Source organism: Gopherus flavomarginatus, chromosome 6, assembly GCF_025201925.1.
Source record: "Gopherus flavomarginatus isolate rGopFla2 chromosome 6, rGopFla2.mat.asm, whole genome shotgun sequence".
Taxonomy (NCBI): Eukaryota; Metazoa; Chordata; order Testudines; family Testudinidae; genus Gopherus; species Gopherus flavomarginatus.
This window is the reverse complement of record NC_066622.1, coordinates 96,848,879-96,864,391: the sequence shown is the minus strand read 5'-3', so window position 1 is coordinate 96,864,391 and position 15,513 is coordinate 96,848,879. Positions and strand designations below refer to the sequence as shown.

General features: G+C 45.7%; 1 protein-coding gene across 2 annotated transcripts in view; it reads left to right on the top strand.

The window, feature by feature from the left end:
- The first annotated feature begins 576 nt into the window (after window positions 1-576).
- Window positions 577-15,513, top strand: part of CHST3 (carbohydrate sulfotransferase 3) — a 38,500-nt gene continuing 23,563 nt past the window's right edge. The window contains exon 1 of one of the 2 annotated variants that reach the window (XM_050959534.1): window positions 577-655. The gene's annotated coding sequence lies outside the window, so the exon portion shown is untranslated. Of the gene's footprint in view, window positions 656-1,463; window positions 1,534-15,513 lie in introns of those variants that run through there. The other variant, XM_050959535.1, reaches the window with a different exon arrangement.

Below are 15,513 nucleotides of genomic sequence, written 5' to 3'. Positions count from 1 at the left end.
AGCGCAGCTTTCCGCCTGGCAAGCACCAAGCGCACGACCTCCCCGAGAGCCGGCAAGCGGCAGAGACGCGAAGGGCGGCGTTGCGCGGAGTGTCTCGAACAAAGCCAACAGAAGGGTCCTTGTTAGCGGGCTGCTCCCAGGAGGGGGCGAGCGGAGCGGAGCGGCGAGGCGAGGGGGCGGGGCAGGCGGCGCTCCCTTCCCCCGTCTCCTCCCCTAGCCCGCCGCAGCGGGACCCGCTGGTGACTTTGGCTCACTTGAGAACTCTCCTGCGCCGCCCGTCGCGGGCTCGCCCGCTACCTCCGGCCCAGCAGCGACTTTCCGAGCGGCCGGGGTGCAGGCGGCGGCGTGAGGCGCGTGTGCCGGTGCCGGGGGGAGGCCAGCTCACTCCTCCGCCCCCGGGGGCTGCTCTGAAACCGGCCCGACCCCCCCGTCCATTGCACCGCCCGGCCCCCAGCCCAGTGCCCGCCAGGGGCGAGAGCCCGGCCGCCGGCTGCGGGGGCGGGGGCAGCGAACCCCAGCCTGGCACGGGGAAGCGGCGGCGCTTTCCCCGGAGCAGGCGCTGCGCCGCTGGAGGAGCGAGCGCGGATGGTGCCCTGGCCGCAGCCCGTCCCGCCGGGCAGAGCTCCCCGCGGCCGTCCCCGGAGGAGCGAGCCGGGTAAGGCAACCGGTCGCGTGCACGGTCCCGGCGCCGCCGCTTTTGTTCTTTGGCGGGGCGGGGGGACCCTTCGTGCGCTGATGCCCGCGGCGCGCTCAGCCCCAGCCGGTACCCTGCGCCCTGAGCAGGGCAGGAAACGTGCCCCGAGGAGCGCGGCTGGGCCCCTTGCACCCCCCCTCCAGACACGCCCAGGGGTCGTGACAAGAGCGAGCACAGGCCGGGCGCGGTGGGCCGGGGAGAGCCGGGCTGCGCCGGCTGGGGGCAATCCGGGGGGCGCGCGGCCCCTGCTCTGTCTGTAAGTCCCGCGGCGCTCCGCGTGCTCCTAGCGTCCCCCTAGGGACGGACCAGACGGCCAGAAGGAAGGGAGAGGACAGAGCCCAAGAGCAAGCTAGACACGGTGGGTCCGGGGAGCAACTAGCCGGATTTTGGCTTTGCAAAGGCCACGCTGCAAAAAGGAATAAGCTGCATGAAACAGAAAGAGGAGAAGATAAACAGCCCTTCACCCCAAAGCCAGGCTGCGAGTTGGAGGGTCAGGCTCTCCTGCAAAGCCAGGAGCAGTGGTTGCAGCCCGCGCCGGGCAAGAGTCATTGCATTAATTGTCCTTCCAACTTTGGGATACAATCCGGGAAAACTTGTGTGTGTGCTGTGCAACGCGGCCTGTTCAGATGGAAGTTTTAGGGAATGATTCATGGAACCTCCTTCCAGAATGTAAATTGCCAGCAGATTTAAAATGAAGCAGCATTGCTGGGAGTGAAAGGCAGTTCAGAGCCCAGGCTAAAATGCTTGTCTTGAATATGCTGGGTCAGCACAGAGCTATGCTAGTTACACCAGCTGAGGATCTGGCCAGTTAAGGAATTAAGGAAGATCCACACATCCAGGTAGGTGGAAACAAAGAGACCGGTGCCAAGTATGGTTTCTTTTTCCATGACATGAAGATCAAGGAAGTGCAGCTAGATCAGAAACCCAGCAGTCCATTTATCTACAGTAGTGTAATATCCTTTTTTTGGCAATGGGCAGATGCTTTAGAGGAAGGTGTAAAACCTCCTTAATGCATCATATAGTGTTATACAGGGAGAGGGAGAAGGGATTTCTTCCTGATTTCAGCAGAAAAATTGGTGATCTTTGTAACTATATCGTAGCTAGGGTAGCTGCAGATGTGATTCCTATTTAATATTGATAGCTAAAACATTGTATTTTCCCGCTTAAGTCTTTACTTTCTTCAGTTTCTATCATGGGCTCACCCACCTCTGCCAATTCACTTCAGTCTTTAGTTGCATCTTTCCTGGTCCTGGCTACTATAGACAGCTTTGACAGTCTGCCTCAGACAATCCACCTCAGGTAGGGCATGTAGCACCCTCTGATAATTCCTGGACTTCTCATGGGCAGAGAATGTAAGCTGCCCTAAACCACATCTTGGTTTTGTAGACAAATGTCCACTGGGGATTTCCATTTCACTATTGGAGTTAGCTAGATCTGAATGCAGTTCTTCACAAGAGAAGATCTTGTTAGCCCAGGAACCTCCCACACCATGTAGTTCAGGGGTTCTCAAACTGGGGGTAGTGACCCCTCAGAGGGGACGCAAGGTTATTACATGGGGGGTTGCAAGCTGTCAGCCTCCACTTCCAAACCCCGCTTTGCCTCCAGCATTTATAATAGTGTTAAATACAAAAAAAAGTGTTTTTAATTTATAAGGGGGGTTGCACTCATGAGTTTGCTGTATGAAAGGGGTCACCATACAAAAGTTTGAAAAACACTGATGTAGTTCTTTTGGTTACTTTGTTAAAAATTAAGGACAGACAGTCCAGCTCTAACTGTGAGTTTCTGTCCAAAAAGAGCAATGTGTCTGGCTCTAGAAAAGGGGATTTACTCATAAGTATCTTGGAAATGCATCATTTTTCTTGTCAACCCTGTTTTCTTGCTCAGAGGTATGGAAAATTCTCCTCACTTACTTCTCTTTCCCTCTGGTGCAGACTGGGGCTGAGCACCAGTCCATGTCTGAAAGTTCCATCCAGAGAGTTCTGATGCAGAGTTGGCATTGGCAGGTCCACCGCAAATTATGCTAATTCCTCCATTTTAGACTTCAGCCACGGTGATTGGAAGCACTGACTCCTGTTGACTTAACTGATTGCTGTAGCCAAACTCCAAGATGGAGAAACAGACACATAGGTGTATTCTTCTGTCAGAGCACGTGAGGCTTTCTGTGGATAATTCCTGTTACTAGTCAGAGGTCTTATCCACATAAATCCCTCATTCATCAGTGGGAGAATAGATCCCTATATGTATAAACCACAGGATTTCATCTTGACTTACTTCATTTCCCCAAGGGATCTAAGTCCCTTTTTGCATTACTTGTCCTTTTCCACTAGGAACTGGAGTGATTTATGGGTCCAGAGCAGGGTGATGAAGAGATAATGATGTTAGTCAGTAACATACACACCTGACTTGTTGCTTTGGGGGGACACTATGTTTCCTGAAAATGTGCTATATGCACACAGCTGCATTCTGGGATATTCATTCCAATTCCCCAGGAGCACAACAACAGATTTATTTACTAGCTGAAATTCTCTGTTTCTTAACACTGCTTCTTGCTTCCTGTCCTATCTGCAGGAGCTTGGATAGTGGGATCAGGGTAACATACTGCTTTGTTTACACAATAAAACTGGAGCAAATGCAGGTCTCAGATTAGCCTGTTGAACAGGCACAGTGCTCAGCAGTTTCTCTGTTCGCTCAATGCAGGAATGGGTCAGGGGGATTATGAGAAATAGAAAAGGACATTCCATTCCCATAGAAGCTGGGCGATTGTCTAGAAGGGCATTTTCCCAGAGTGGGAGAGAGGGAACCTGAGTTGTGGGAGAGTTTGAAAGCAATACATAGAATACATATCCTTGAGAAAGAACTTACTGAGACAAAGACATATATTTGTTGTTCTAAATGTGTTCTGGGACAGAGCGGGAAGAGTGTACACACACCAGTCAACGTTATATCTTGTGCTATAGAGAAACAGCAGCAGCCAGGCACAACTCTTTCCCTCTTTACCTGCACATATGCTGGGGTGTAAGCCAGTAGTTCTCAGGCCTGCTCATGGTGCAGCAGTGCCCCCCTTAACCCTTCTTGGTAGTCTGTAGAGTGAACCACTTTGGTTTGGTGCTTGAGGGTTGGGCTGGGAGCAGAGATGGGTCCAGAAGATGATCTCTCTTACTAAGTAGTCTACAGAATAACTAGTAAAATATATACTAAATCGCTCTTTCCCCTTTCCAAACCATTTCCTGTATCATGCCCTTTTAGAGAAATCACATACCTGGATTATTTCTTCAGGGGTATATGGCCCAAGAGGTGGTCAGGAGAGGCAGCCTCCTGCTACCCTTGCTTTCTAATAGATAGAAGAGTAGAAATTGAAATGTTCATCAAGACTCCCAAACAACTCGCCATCTCATTCCCAGTCCATCCCTGCTGCTCTGTCTGCCCCACAAAGACCTCACAGTTGCAGGGAGTTACATTCTCTGTTAACTTGTGTGGTTTTCATTTCTCCTGCTTAAAAGCTATCTGATTGCAGAGCCCTTAGATTGATTGTGTCCAGGGCACTGAAGGGGTGAGGTAGGGTCTAGCTTTTCATATTTGTAAAACCAGGGGAAACCAAAGCCCTTAACTCTCAATCTCCCTCATCAATTTTTCTCCTATTAAAATTGTTTCCCAGCTCCCCTTACTCCTATTCCTTCTGAGTAAAGGGTTTCTGAGGGCATAATTACATTCCCTGGACTTGTAATGTTATAACATGAAATGACATGGGCAATGCATATAATGAGCTGGTAGGGCACACTGTGTTTTAGTGTTTCCTTTGTTCTGGAGTGGATTTGAGACATTGTGATCTCTTCCACAATTGCAGTTCTTTGTCAGAGCTTCCTGAACGTGAGGTACTTGGTCACTACATTTTTGGTTCCACTTTATACCAGGGTTATAACATAGTGTGTGTCTACACCAGAGGATTTTTAACTCCAATTGGTTGATTATATCAGTTAGCTTAAGTTAGCTAACAGTCTGGATGCTCCCTAAACCTTTGTTCCAGGACACAAACATTTGTTCTAGGATAAACCACAAACATCTGTGGTGTCCAGGCTGACATGCACAAATGTGTTTGCTAACTTGAGTTAATTGGTAATGCTGATGAAGATGTAACCGGAGTGCAATCTGCTAAGGGCTGCCTCCTTTACACCAGTTGGAAGGTATTTACGGAGCCATGAGCAGGATGGAGGATTGGAGAGCAGCTATCAAAATGCGACCTGGAACAAGCCCTCTGTCTAGAGTTGATGTCGTTCCCTGAAAAGTCCATCTTCATTTAACTGTGGTTGAGTCAAGGGAGTATTTTTGGAAGCAGCAAAAATATCCAGTGAGGCACATTTCACTTATAGTCAGATCCAGCAAACTATAACAGGGTTCTGCTTCATTTCAACAGACTTTTTTGGCAAAAAGCCCAGTGGAGGCAACCATAAACGGGGGGCAGATGACAAGCCAAACAGATTTGTTAGAGAAAGCAAAACTGCTAGAGAAAGAAAGGAAAGACAGTTCCCCATCTCAGCTGTGCACCCTAAGTATGTCAGCACGGCATTTTGGAGCAAGCCTGCCAGCCCAGGTTGACAGACTTAGTGGGGCTCGCACTAGTGCTCTAAAAATAGCTATATAGACAGCACTTTGAACTTGTGTCTTGGGCTGGAGGCAGGGCTTGGAAACCCATCCCCTTCCTTAGTCTTCAGAGTCCCAGCTCCAGCCCCAGTTGCAACTTCACAGCGCTGTCTACACAGCTTGTTTTAGAGTGTTAGTGCGAGCCCTGGTAGCCCAGGTCTGTTATCAACTGAGAAAGGGCCAGCATCCTGCCATAGCACAGCACCTTATCAGACTGGCATACTTCTGCTGTAGAGGAAAGAAAACACACAGTGATCCATCTGAACTACAGAGTCATGGCACCACTACCATTATTAATGAAGTCCCTCACGTCTAAGTCATTGCTTAGTGAAGCCTTTTGGGATTCCATGAGTGTAAAAGGCACGATAGAAAAACAAATCTCATTCTGGTTATCAAAGCAATCAGTTCCTATTTCAAGGCAGACACAATAATAAATAATGGGCCTAGAAAGTCCATCTGTATGCTATATTTTCAAGTAAATACATAAAAAGATTGTTATAAAAATGCTAGTACAGATCTGCTGGCATCTACCAGCACTTTTCCCTGTTTCCCCAGTCTGTGCTGTGTTGGGAGCTAGAATGCAGCCTCTTTTCTTACAAATGCTCATCTCACTTGCTTTTCTTTTCTGCGTGGATGCTCCTGTACCCAGCACACTTAGTCAGTTTAACAGGGCAGTGGAAAACCTGTCCAGAGTGATCTGGAGGAGGACGGGGGGGCAAAACGAGGAAAATAAATAAGCAAGTCCCCAGCTTGACCTCCCACAAACCCCAGTGAGTAAACAGGCTAAGAAGAAAACCACTGGCATCTATTTTAAAATTAAGTATAATCCTTGTGCATTCTCTCTCTCTTTACATACACACACCCCCAGAGAAATTCTGGAGTCCTTACTTAGGCACTGAAGTCAATGGGATTTTACCTCCAGGATTTGATTCTTTATGTAACACACAACATAATAAATAATAATAACTACTAAATAGCAGTTTTCATCAGTAGGTCTCGAAGGGATTTACAAAGAAGGTGAATACTATTATCCCTGTGTTTTACAGATGGAGAAACTGAGCCACAAAGTATCAGAGGGGTAGCCGTGTTAGTCTGGATCTGTAAAAGCAGCAAAGAATCCTGTGGCACCTTATAGACTAACAGACGTTTTGGAGCATGAGCTTTCGTAGGTGAATACCCACTTCTTCAGATGCATGTGCCACAAAGAGGGAGGAAGTGACTTGCCACAGGTCACCCAGCAGACCAGTGGCAGAGCTAGAAATAGAACCCAGGCCTCCTGAGTCCCAGTTCAGTGCTCTATTCAGAAATTGTGGTATGCGAGTCAGAAACAAGTCCTTCCTTTTCTCTTTCTACACTCACCAGGGCCAGATGTGTTAGAATGGAGGAAGGGAGGAGGTGGGCTAAGGAGTGAGCCACAGAATGCCCATGCAATTTTCTGGGAAAGCTGCAAAGAGTCAGATGCTATTATGGAATATGGTTGGTTCATGGTTTTATTTGTGAGCTTCATTTCTTGCGGTATGAAAGGTACAATTGGATTATTTTAGTTCTGAGGAACCTTGCGATGTGTGCTCCCTCTCTCTCTCTGCAGGGTAATCTCAACTTTCTCTTCAAACAGCAGTTGATAGGATTTGGGAGCTTAACCAAGACAGGAAAATATTTAATTATTCTTTTCTGACATGTCTCTAAGACCTTCTTCAATTCTGTTGGGAGGGGATTTCCACTGCAAATTTAAAGCTGCTGAGAGTGGGACTTGTAATGTTCTTTTGTCAGCTTTTTCCATAGGCCTTTAAGAAGTCTGCAGTCTTTGTAAGGACAAGGGAGGGTCTGGTCTGCTCATGTAGCGAAGTAGGGGAGAGCAGTGGACAGTTTCTCCTGGTAGTACTGCTAGCATAACCACTAAAGAAAAGAGCAGCTATCAGAGAGGAGTGGGTGGGTAATAAAGACTCTGATGGTGCCTGTCATCTTTGGCCTGGCATGGGGTGCACCTGGAAGGAGAAGATGTCAGTAATGAGTGAGTGAGGAGCCTGGGCAAGGCCATAGCTAACAAGGAGGAGTGAGCCAGAATTTTTCTGTTCTTTTACCATCATAGAGTTTAATGCCTGAAAGGACCATTAGATCCTCTAGTCTGACCTCCTGTATAGCACAGGCCACCAACTCCACTCAGCAGCCACACACTAACCCAGCAACTGACATTAGATCAAAGTATTACTGCCACCAGGAGAATAGACAATTATGTCCCATAGGCAGAGAATAGGGTGGACCAAGGTGCATCAGTGCCTGAGGCTTTCAAAATGGCAGGGAAACAATCAAGATATACCCAGATAATCTTGGCAAGTAACGTGCTGCAGAGTCTGGTGAAAAGAGCCCAAGGTCTCTGCCAATCTGACCGGGGGTGGGGTGGGCTGGATTTCTTTTTGACCCCACATAAGGCGATCAAGTTAGACCCTGAGCATGTGACCAAGAACCGGCCAGCCAGCCAGCCAAGCACTTGAGAGAGGGAGAATGCTCAGTACCACCTCAAAGCATTGACCCACCCCATCCAGTGTCTCATCTCCTGCCATGGCCATCTCTGCTGTTTCAGAGGAATTCATTACAGAACTCCCAAGCAAAGAATTTCCACTTGGAAGGCTCTCTCCACAAGGAGAAGGGTTAGAAACTTATTGAAAAACAACAAAGAAAGCTGAAGTCTGCACCAGTCAACTGATAGCCCTTTACATTCTGTTGGAGCCTGACACCTCATGCTGACAGTCCTTACTTTGCCGGTGAATAGCTGACAAATATGTCTTTCCCTGTGTCAGATTTGGTCCTGCACACTAGACCTTGCCCAAAGCTTCTGAGTAAACTTCATCTGAAGTTTCTAGGAGAAGCTATTTCTGAGATAAGATGTGGCCCAGAGAAAAAAAAGGTTAGACATTTTTAAAAACAGGATTAAAAATTGATTGTCTGAGTTATGAATCTCAAAAACTAATGGCTCAAATCATCTCAAGTTTCAACAGAAATTGTCTGCTGACAATTGCACAGACCATGTACCAAGGTACAGGATGTGAAAACCGCTACCATGGAGTTTTAAAGCAGCTAATTATTATACATTGATAGAAGAAAAGACATGGATATTGGACTGGGCCTCAGGAGATCAGGATTCGATCCCCAGCTCTGCCCCAGACTTCCTGCCTGACTTTGGATAAATCCCAATCTCTCTGGGCCTCAACAGCCATCTGTGAAATAAAAGCCAGAACACGCCCCTTCTCTCACTTGAATTTTTCTTTTAACAATGGCTGCTGCAGTGTCCAGGGCTGTGGAAACCCTATTCAAAGTAGTCTTCCTGTCTCATCTATCCTTACACAATGTGTAAGATCTGTGGGGCATAGACTGTCTTTTGTTGTGTACACATATGGGTTCTAGCACAGCGGGGCTCTGATCTCAACAGGGGCCTCTAGCTGTTACCATAATGCAAATAATAATATTTGATATATTTACCCTAGCAAAATAATGGAACAAATATTAAAAGAGAGGGAAACAGCTGTTAGCCTGTAGTGGATGATAGGAAAATGAGCAGATGAGAAGAACAAGGCAAGCAATATCAAGGAATTAGTAGCTTTTAAAAAAATCTAGTTACAAAATGTATAAATAAATAGACTGCAACATGAGTGACTTGTAGAGCAGTTAATATTCTCTCAATAGTTTGCTTCTGCCCTTCAGAGTACTGCAGAGAATAAAGAGGAAGCAATGGTCCATTCTTCTCTTTTGTGGCCTTGCATGAACTACTTTTATTTGAAAACAAAGCCAAAAACAATGAAAGAAACAAAAAACCTGAACTTCCCCAGATGACAGAGAACCTAGAACTCACGAGAATTGTTAAGCTTTAAGAAAATTAGCAGCATAGAAAGAGGAAGTCAGACTGGTGCGGGGAAGATATGGAGAGAAGAAGGAGTTTTAAAGGTTCAGTTTCTTTTTCTGAGCTTGCTAATAGCAATTTAGAAGTGACAAAAGTCTGCCCGTATCAGACATCTGCTGTGCTCTCAACCCTGGGTGCACATATGCTGTCACTCATATATTGGGGGGGATAGCTTAGCGTTTTGTGCATTGGCCTGCTAAACCTAGAGTTGTGAGTTCAATCCTTGAGAGGTCCATTTGGGGCAAAAGTCTGTCTGAGGATTGGTCCTGCTTTGAGCAGGGAGTTGGACTAGATGACCTCCTGAGGTCCCTTCCAACCCTGATATTCTATCTCTACTAACAAGATTGCCTTTGATCATCCTTTATGCAAGGCCACTGCTGTGTGGCAGCATCCAGACAACTTGTACATTCCCACTCAACCCATCCCATCCACATATATGCCCACCTACATACTCCTTCTCTATATTCCTCTCCTATACATACATATTACCATCCAGCCCTCTAGATGGCTGGCAGCTAGGGAGATCCAAGTTCAACTCATCTCAAAGTTGGGTCAAAACAGAGGAGTCATTGAGAGTCTGAGGACTTACTCAGACTGGATCCTCTGACTCTTTGCTTACTGGAATCAATGCTGTAAATGATGTTTGGAAGTTGTGGGTGTGTGGTGTGGGTGTGTGTGTCTTGTTTGCTTGCGCTAGCCTATACAGAGATACGCCAGAATTCTTTTGCTCAGAGGAGAGATGATATAAATCCGTCCAGTTTCTCTCCCTGTATCAAGAGACTGCGTCAGAACCAAGTAGGAGAGAGAGTGAAAATGCTCTTAACCTAAAGTTACAGAGTCCTGGGAGTTTTCCAGGGATGTCACCTTGAAAATCCCTGAAAGTCAGTCCCCTATATCCATGCTGAGGAGTCATAGGTAGAGTGGGGCAGCAGTTATTTGTACACTCACTAGCTCCAACTTTTCTGCTCTGACTGAGGCTTTCCAGGGGAACACTGTCTACTTAATTTAGATGGGAGCTGGTCCTATTTCAGGAAGCTTTAAAATGTACAGTGAGACAACTTTCTTTTATTCACATACATACTCTTTGATTTTAATTTTTAAATAAAATTCTGCTTGGCCATCATCTTAAAAAAACAAAATGGTTGTGTCAGTCAAATGCAGCCCAAGGCTTTCATCCTGTGACCAAATGACGCTCGTCCCATGTTCATGCTGTTTCATGTTATGCATTTCCTAATGGGACCCCTTTTTGCATGGCTGTTTCCAGCTTAACTGGTAAGATGATGGCTACAGAGTAGATTGTCTGCCTAACTGTAAGAATGGCTTAAAGTGAATATAAATTCACACACACCACTCTCTCTATCTAGTGTTCCTATTTTGGGGGCATGTCGCCATATTTACATGCTTAGAATCCCTACGTCAAGCTGATATTTCTGAGGATGTGTTTTGAAAACAAGCTGTACAATCCACCCAGACTTTATTTTATTTTTACATCAGTAACATCATAACTTGAGAAAGTCTAGAGGCAGCATCAAAGTTTCACTTAGAGAAAGGGAGCGGGAAAAATTTGTCGTGTTTCTGAAGCCAGCGTAGGAGTTTGAACTACCACTAAAGTGGTTAATACAATACAGTCTGAAGAGGCAGTCAGGTTAGAAGCAACTTGTAGGCTACAAGATTTTCTTCAGACTGTGAACAAAAGTAGCACTAGAAACCACAGCTAAGACTACACTTCTTATCACACTATTTTCACAGTGTTTTTTCCTCATTAGCTCTTGTTATTTTTTTAATCTGATAAAGTAAAAAGATGAAATATATATATTATAAGCAACTGAAAACAGAGTATTATAGTGGAAGGAGTTGGTCAGCCTTAACTATTGCAGTGCTACCTGCAGCACTTATAATGTACAGCCAGGAATTAGAAACAAAGCAACTCCCACTTGGCAGGAATATCCTAGTCTATGTATTCTGTTCGATATGATTCTCTGAAGTGGGAATAAGTAGCACAGCGCTTAGTGTGCAAGACTTTCCTGTTGGTGTGCAAGGTTTAAATCCTATTTAGGCTTACAAATTAAATGTTTGCTGATTTCAGCGAATGTTTGCTCACAGCACAAAACTACCATCCAGTTTAGCACTATACATCAGTCTGGTGGTCTGTTTGGTGGAGGCCCAAGCATGAAATAGCAGGAATACTGAAAAAAAGATTGAGCTATGTGGGAGTTATTGCATTCTGCCTGGCTCTGGCTGCTACTAAGTCCTGGAAGAGTCCCCTCAAAAACTACATGCTGAAGGCAAGACCTTTGGGTTGGGGCAGCAGTTCCCTTTGTGGCTGGGTATGTGTTCTAATAAGCCCTCCAGTATACTCCTATTCAAGGGTATTCTTGCCTCAGGTCTTTGTTCCAGGAAATGAATCACATGCAGTCCACACAACTATAAATAGTCAATCCATCCATTAAATGGTCTGCTTTTTTGCCATTTATGGCATTAGGAGAGCCTGTCAAGTGAACTATGCTCTTGCAGTCACTTGAGGCTGTCTCTGAACTTATATATAATGTAAATATTTCCAGGAGCTGTAGCCGCAGTTCCAGTTTGACTGATGGGATGAAATTCAGACTTGGTTCAAGCAGGCTGCAGTTTCTCTGGAGTTACCCCTGTCTTACATGGGTCTGAATTTGGCTAATGTAGTCTGTAGTCAGCCAGTTCAGCTGTGGTTTGAAGAAATATCTCTACCCTGCACTAATCAAGCAATAAAACATCATTGACTATTTAGCCCCTGAGTGCTGCTTATCCCTGGAGAGAGTGTATGAGAGGAGTGGTAGAGATGGAGAATGGAAGGATGGAGAAGTGCACAGCAGAGGAGATGCGGAGTCTATGCAAAATGAACAAATAGAAACCTGTTCAAGATTTCTTATGCTAGATGAATTCCCATACTAAGATAATCCTCGGCCCAACTGACACCAAAGCAGATTCCATTACTCCAAGACAAGGGGAGCCTTCGCCCTGTCTGACACTGGAGTACTCTGATTCTAGAACATTAATACTCTACGGCAGCATTAACCAGCTGGTACCACAGTCAAGTTCAAAGAAATTGCACCAGAGCATTGGAGAGGAGTAATTAGTGCTACACATTCATTTCTATTGAGTTTGAATTTGTCTCCGACTACAGTCATAAAAGCAGGGGTTGGAGGTGAAAGAAAGGATGAATGAATAAAGGAATCCCATAAAGAACGGAGTGGGACCTAGAACTAGAGGCTCATAGTTCACACTCCAGGAGCTCTTTCACTGACCATTGAGTCATTTGGGGAAATGTGACTCCATTTATTCACACCTTCCACTGGTTTGCCCTAGTAATCTGAACTTTACATTTATTTCCATTCCTGTGTGATGTCTCCCATTTATTACTGCCCATAGTCTGCAACACGGAGGAATGGATGGATGAGCAAACTGCCTTTGACTGACTTTGGCAGATGGCTGGCCCATCCAGTCTCTCATTCCATACTTTTCTCCTTGACACCTTTATCTCCCTCCCTTTCCCTATATGACAGCAGTTCCAGCTGTGCATTTTGTGCTTACAAAGAATTACAAGTGATGCTAGTATATAATTGTGCTCAATTAGATGAGGTGGTGCCAGCAGACAGCTTCAAGAGAGAATAAATGAATTCCTCAGGGCTGTAATTATACTATTGGTGCAACCATTTGCTGTTCTGGCCGTAGGAAGAACAGCAGATGGGCTTTGCTGTAAAGTGCTGCTTTCAACCATCAAAAGAGCAGGGAGAACTCACCAAACTTCTTCAACTCTACTTGGTTTGGGGACTTCTTATTTACTGTTGTACTTCTCCCATCCCTTGACCCCCAGAGACACTCAGCACAGGGGAGGTTACGAGTGAGATGACACTGATGGTTGCACAGACAGGGTCAGTAGTGCTGCTGGCCTGTTTCCCCAGCCCAGGAAGGATTAACCACACCAGTGTCTTTCAGGCCCATCCCTCAGGGCACAGTTTATTAATTCACACACAAAACTAGCAAAGGAACCCAAACCAAAACTATTCCTCTGACTGGCACAGATTACAGGATCCTTTCATTCAGCTCCCCTTTCTCACAGAGGCCAACCTTCCTCCTCAACTCTCTCAGCCATTTATGGGTATCACCTGACTCCTTCAAAGTGGGGTCTGACACTCCAGCAGGGCTGGTTGGCCCCAGACCCCTGAAGGAGCAGACCATGCTGTTCCAGGGTCCATCAGCTGGGGTAGATGGAGTATGTGACAGTGAGTGTGCAGCTGCAGAGTAGTAAGTGAGGTGTGTGAATTCATGCATGACTGGGAGAGAGAAGGCAGAGAATCCTCTCCTGGAGCCCTGCCATTCCCAGCCAGGACACTCCACAGGCCTCAGTCCTTTGTCACATGCCACTGTTCCAGTTCTAGCCTCTGTTGCTCAACTGTGCCAATGCACCTCAGTCTTGACTTGCGGCATGCCCTGCAGTCCTGTGTCCCTCCTGAGTTGTACAAAATCATTTGCCACCTTCTGTGATGGGACAGCTGTGCACTGGGGACTCATTTTCACTTCTTACTGAAATGTGGTGCATCCCAGGTGATGCCAGTACATTCAGTATCCTCTATCACTCTTCTGCCAGTTCTTCCTTGGCCTTCCTCACTTTCTTTTTCCTCCTTTGAGTATCCAGTCAGTGCTTGCTTAGCAAATCTCCCATCTTCCACAGGGTATACATGTCCCAGCCACCTGAGCCATCTTTTTTTGATGATATTTTCCAGCATCTCCTGCTCTATCTGCTCCTTTATTTTCACATTTCTTATTGTCCTTCCATTAAATGTTTAGTATCTTCCTCAGCCATCTGTCACAGGCAGCCTCCAATCTCTTTTTATTAGCCACTGTCATTGGCCAAGTCTCTGCTCTATACAGTAGCCTACTCACTATAATCACATGGTATAGTCTGACCTTTAGTTTGATGTGGAGACCTCTGTTTTTTCATCCTTCCAAACATGGTGTTTACTTTCCCTTATCTTGTATGAATATCACAGCCACCTTCAAATGTCATCACACACACAGAGCAGCACACTTCTACCTGTTTCATTTATTTTCCATCCATGTACACGGTTGCATCGGTTGTCCAATTTCCTACATAATCTTGGGTTTCTTTGCATTTAGTTTCAATCCAATTTTTGCTGCGTCCTGTTCTCCCATGTAAGAGCAGTCATTCTGTTTCAGGTCATACTTAGAAAAGCGGTTACATCAGCAAAGTCAATCTTGTGTAATTTGTCTCCACTAACCCATTCTCTAAGGTGCCACCAGTACTCCTGTTCTTTTTGCGTATACAGACTAACATGGCTGCTACTCTGAAACCTGCCATTTTACACTGTCCGTTATACCTTTTGTTGCCTGCTTCATCACCCTGTCTATTGCTAATCCAAAGAGGATTAGTGGTAACACACACCCGTGTCTAACTCCAGCCCCAATATTGAACCACTCACTCAGGGCTGTATCTGTTCTTACTGTGCATCTGTTTCCATCATATACTCCTCATTTTATTGATCAGCTTGTTTGGTGTCTAGCAGTATTCCACAGTATGTGTCTGTGGATATTATCTAATGCTTTCATGAAGTCAATAAAGTTGATTAAGATGGGATTTTGCCAAGCAGTAGCTATTTCAACGATCTGTTAAAGAGTGTACATCTGTCCGCAATGTGATCTACCTGGACAGAACCCATCCAGTTCTTCTCGTAGTATTCCATCCACTGCCACCTTCTTTCTATTCAGTATAATCATAGCCAATACTTTGCCTGGGATTGATAGCAGTACAGTTAACGCACTGATGATGTCACCCTTTTTTGGCAATGCCACGATGATACCGTCTTTCCAGTCTTGTGACGCTTGTTCTTTCACTCATATTTTTTTTTTACAGAGTTTTGTTAGCCGCTCAGTTAGAATTTTGCCACCTGCATTTAGTACTTCTGCTTGAATTCTGTCAACCCAAAGAGCTTATCCCTTGTTTAAGGTCTCTGATGGCTGATTACATTTCACTGATGTTGTTGGTCCTTCTGTTTCTATCTTAGCGTTGTCATTTCTCTCAAGCTAGTACATAAGCCTCAGCTCTAGACAGTTTAATGTGGAATGGAAATGTTCTTTTAATTGGCTTGTTCTTCATCTGTTTCAACATCTGTTTGTGAGAGTCCCTAATGAGGATCACCTGTGACAGTCAGGCTCTTCCTGAGGGGTCTTTCATTATTCTGTAGGATTGCTTTAATCTCCCCTCTGTTCTGCTGCTTCTACCTTTGCAGCC